Source organism: Cebus imitator, unplaced genomic scaffold (genome assembly GCF_001604975.1).
Source record: "Cebus imitator isolate Cc_AM_T3 unplaced genomic scaffold, Cebus_imitator-1.0 Scaffold690, whole genome shotgun sequence".
In the NCBI taxonomy this organism is placed as follows: Eukaryota; Metazoa; Chordata; class Mammalia; order Primates; family Cebidae; genus Cebus; species Cebus imitator.
This window is the reverse complement of record NW_016108005.1, coordinates 122,055-126,092: the sequence shown is the minus strand read 5'-3', so window position 1 is coordinate 126,092 and position 4,038 is coordinate 122,055. Positions and strand designations below refer to the sequence as shown.

General features: G+C 46.2%; 1 pseudogene; it reads left to right on the top strand.

Moving 5' to 3' along the window:
* The first annotated feature begins 1,868 nt into the window (after positions 1–1,868).
* On the top strand, positions 1,869–3,235 carry LOC108296198 (annotated as a pseudogene).
* The last annotated feature ends 803 nt before the right edge of the window (positions 3,236–4,038 follow it).

Below are 4,038 nucleotides of genomic sequence, written 5' to 3'. Positions count from 1 at the left end.
TGGTCAGGCTGGTCTTGAACTCCTGACCTCATGATCCACCTGCCTCAGCCTCCCAAAGTACTGGGATTATAGGTGTGAGCCACCAGGCCTGGCCACATTTGGCTTTTAAAAATTCTCTTTTGCTAAAAAACCAAAGCAAAGTAGGGTATACACAAAATGGCACTTCATCTTTAATTTGCATTTCCCTGTTTACTAATAGTAGATGCTTTCCTCATGTAAGCAGACAACAATCTTCTTTCACTGATCATCAGTTGGGGAGGAGGCAAGGTGTTTGTACTTTTGTGATTTTTTTTTTTTTTTTTTTTTTTGAGACATAGGTTTGCTGTTTTGTCCAGGGTGGAGTGCAGTGGTACGATCTCGGCTAACTACAAACTCTGCCTCCTGGTTTCAAGCGATTGTCCTGCCTCAGCCTCCCAAGTAGCTGGGATTACAGGTGCCCACCACCACCACACCTGGTTAATTTTTGTATTTTTAGTAGAGACGGGGTTTTACCATATTGGCCAGGCTGGCCTGGAACTTCTGACCTCATGATCCACCCGCCTTGGCCTCCCAAGGTGCTGGGATTACAGCCCTGTATTTTTGTGATTCTTTACATGTTTTGGAATGGATTTTTCTTATTGGCCACTCATAACAGGTATGTCCTCAGTCCCCTGGCCCTCTGTACTGTGGTCATTGTTGGCATATGTGAAATCAGATACAAGATATTCCTCTAGTCCTCTGGCTTGTCCAAGACACTGGATTAATGGTTTCTCCAGCCATGCCTGATAAGCGAACACCCTGACCTTCTGGAAGCATCTGTTAGGAAAGGCATTGCATAACAGGTATAAGAATGGGGGTGACTTCCAGTTTCAGCTCCAACATGTCATGTTGTCATTCCTCTCCTTACAACAAGAACATAACTGAGTAAATGGAAAATTCAATGATTTTCTTAGATCCATCAGGGAATTGAGGCCATACGACAAGCCACTACCCCAAAAGCCAGAAATCACAGTTTGTTGGGAGCAAGAGCCAGCTAGGGCCAAGAGCTGGCAGGAAGCCTTAAAAGACCCCTTAAACAGAACTTAGATGAATGGCTAGATTTTGCATGTGTTTGAGAGTTAAAAACTCATTGGGGGTGGGGGTGGGGGTGGGGCCCAGATGAGGTGACTCATTGCCTGTAATCCCAAAATTTTGGGAGGCCAGAATGGGCAGATCACTTGAGGTCAGGAGTTCAAGATCAGCCAGGTCAACATGGTGAAACCCCATTTCTACTAAAAATTCAAAAATTAGCTAAGCATGGTGGCGCACACCTGTAATCCCAGCTACTCGGGAGGCTGAGGCAGGAGAATTGCCTGAACCCGGGAGGCAGAAGTTGCAGTGAGCTGAGATTGAGCCACTGCACTCCAGCCTGGGTGACAGAGACTTCGCCTCAAAAAAAAAAAAAAAACAAAAAAAAAAACCAAAAAAACAAAACCTCATGGGGATCCAGTCTAAGGATCCACTCCCACACTTCTGCTGCTGGTTTTACCTTCAAGGGCCCTACCAGGTTCTCATAGTGAAGAATGGAGGGAAATCCCTTGTGTTTGACCAGGAGGAAGGGAAAGGCAACCATTTTGAATTGTTCCTGGAGTGTTTTCAACAACAAAGACCATCCAGCAGGAGAGATTTCCCAGAGCCTGACCCAACATGGGGGAAGGGATATACCCAACTCTAGTTCTCAGTAGCACTCTGACTTACCCAAGGGGGCAAAAAAAGCTGAGACGCACCTGTGAAGGTCACAGTCCAGGAACGCAGGCTCACTAAAAGACTGAGAGCTAATCTTGGGATTACAGAGTGCTTCCCTCCATCTGCACCTGCCGCCCCATCTGCAGGGCTCCCACACAATACAGAGGGTCACTGCTGAAAGAACCAGAAGACTCAGGTTCTACTTAAGAAAAAGTTTCCAGGGAAACCCCAAGACAATAGGGGAAACAGAAAGAAAGACACTAAAGAACATTTTAGTCTCTGACACCTACAGCAAAGGCAACCTCGCTCCTAGCCAGAAATGCAAAAAAAAAAAACCTCACAGTAAAGCCCTATCCACCTCAGTGTTATTACTCAAAAGATCACATCTCTCAACAAAAAATTGTAAGGCATGCTAACAGATAAGAAAAAACACAGTCTTCTGAAGAGACAAAGAAAGTGTCAGAGCCAGACTCAGATGGCAGAGACTGTGGAATGATCAGACTGAGAATTTAAAATACCTAGGATTAGTATGCTACGGGCTCTAATGGAAAAAGTTCGACAAGCAAGAACAGATGGGTGATGTAAGCAGAGAGATGGAAACTTAAGAGAGGAGTGGAGATTTAAAATGTTTATGTAGATATCAGCTTCCAACTTACATCATTCTCCCTCCTTCTCAAGAACTTTGTTTTTTTGAGACAGGGTCTCACTCTGTCACCCAGGCTGCAGTGCAGTGGTGCGATCACGGCTCACTGCAACCTCTGTCTCCAGGGCTCAAGCGATCCTCCTACCTCAGTCCCACAAGTAGCTAGGACTATAGGCATGAGCCACCACGTCCGGCTTATTTTTGCATTTTTTGTAGAGACGGAGTTTCACAATGTTGCTCAGGCTGTTAAAGAATTTAGTCTGTGGACGTTGTCTGCAGACCCTCAAAATGGTCCATCGTTTGACATACTGACACAGGCTTTCCTACAATACAGCCTGTAATAAAACTAGGCTGTCCTGAACCCTTGGTAATAGGGTTGTTTACTTTCATACCAAGAAGGTTGGGAAAGCACCAAAATCTGCATGTGGTGTGTGCCCAGGCAGACTTCATGCTGTAAGACCTAAAGTTCTTATGAGGTGGTCCAAAACAAAGCAACATGTAAGCAGGGCCTGCGGTGGTTCCACGTGTGCTAAACGTGTTCGTGACAGGATCAGGTGTGCTTTCCTTATCGAGGAACAGAAGATCGTTGTGAAAGTGTTGAAGGCACAAGCACAGTCAGAAAGCTAAATAAAAAATGAAACTTTCTAAGTAATAATAAAAAAGGAACTTATTTTAACGTTTCTTATAAAGCAGTACTACTGGCAACAAATTCTGTTTTTGTTTGTCTAATAAAGTATTTATACATTAGAGGCAGGGGTTTGCTCTGTGGCTTCGGATGGAGTGCAGTGGTGCAATCCTAGCTCATTGCAACTTTGAACTCGTAGGCTCAAGCAATCCTCCCACCTTGGCTTCCAAAAGTGCTGGGATTATAGAAGTGAGCCACTGTGCCTGGTGTTTTGTTTTGTTTTCTTTTTGAGACAGAGTCTCGCTTTGTCTCCCAGGCTGGAGTGCAATGGCATGATCTTGGCTCACTGCAACCTCCATCTCAGTTCTAGTGACTCTCCTGCCTCAGACTCCCAAGTAGCTTTGATTACAGGTGCCCACCACCACGCCCAGCTAATTTTTGTATTTTTAGTAGGGGAGGGGGGTCTCACCATGTTGGCCAGGCTGGTCTTGAACTCCTGACCTCAGGATATATATATTTTGAGACGGAGCTTTGCTGTCGCCCAGGCTGGAGTGCAATGTGCCATCTCAGCTCACTGCAACCTCCACCTCCTGGGTTCAAGTGATTCTCTTGCCTCGGCCTCCTGAGTAGCTGGGATTACCGCGCATGCCACCACACTCAGCTAATCTTTGTATTTTTAGTAGACACGGGGTTTCACCATGTTGGCCAGGATGGTCTTGAACTCCTGACCTCAGGTGATCCACCCGTCTAGGCCTCCGAAAGTGCTGGGATTACAGATGTGAGCCACTGTGCCCAGCCATGATTTTTTTTTTTTTGGCAGGGTTTCACTCTGTCGCCCAGGCGGAAGTGAAGTTGTGCCATCACAGCTCACTGCAGGTTTGATGTCCTGGGCCCAGGTGTTGCTAACCACAGGTGTCCGCCACCACACCTGGCTAAGTTTTTGTTTTTTTGTAGTGATGGGGTTTTGCCACATTGCCAAGGCTGGTCTCAAACTCCTGGGCTCAAGTGATCCACCTGCCTCACCCTAAAGCACTGGGATTACTGGCGTGATCCTGTAAAATTGGCC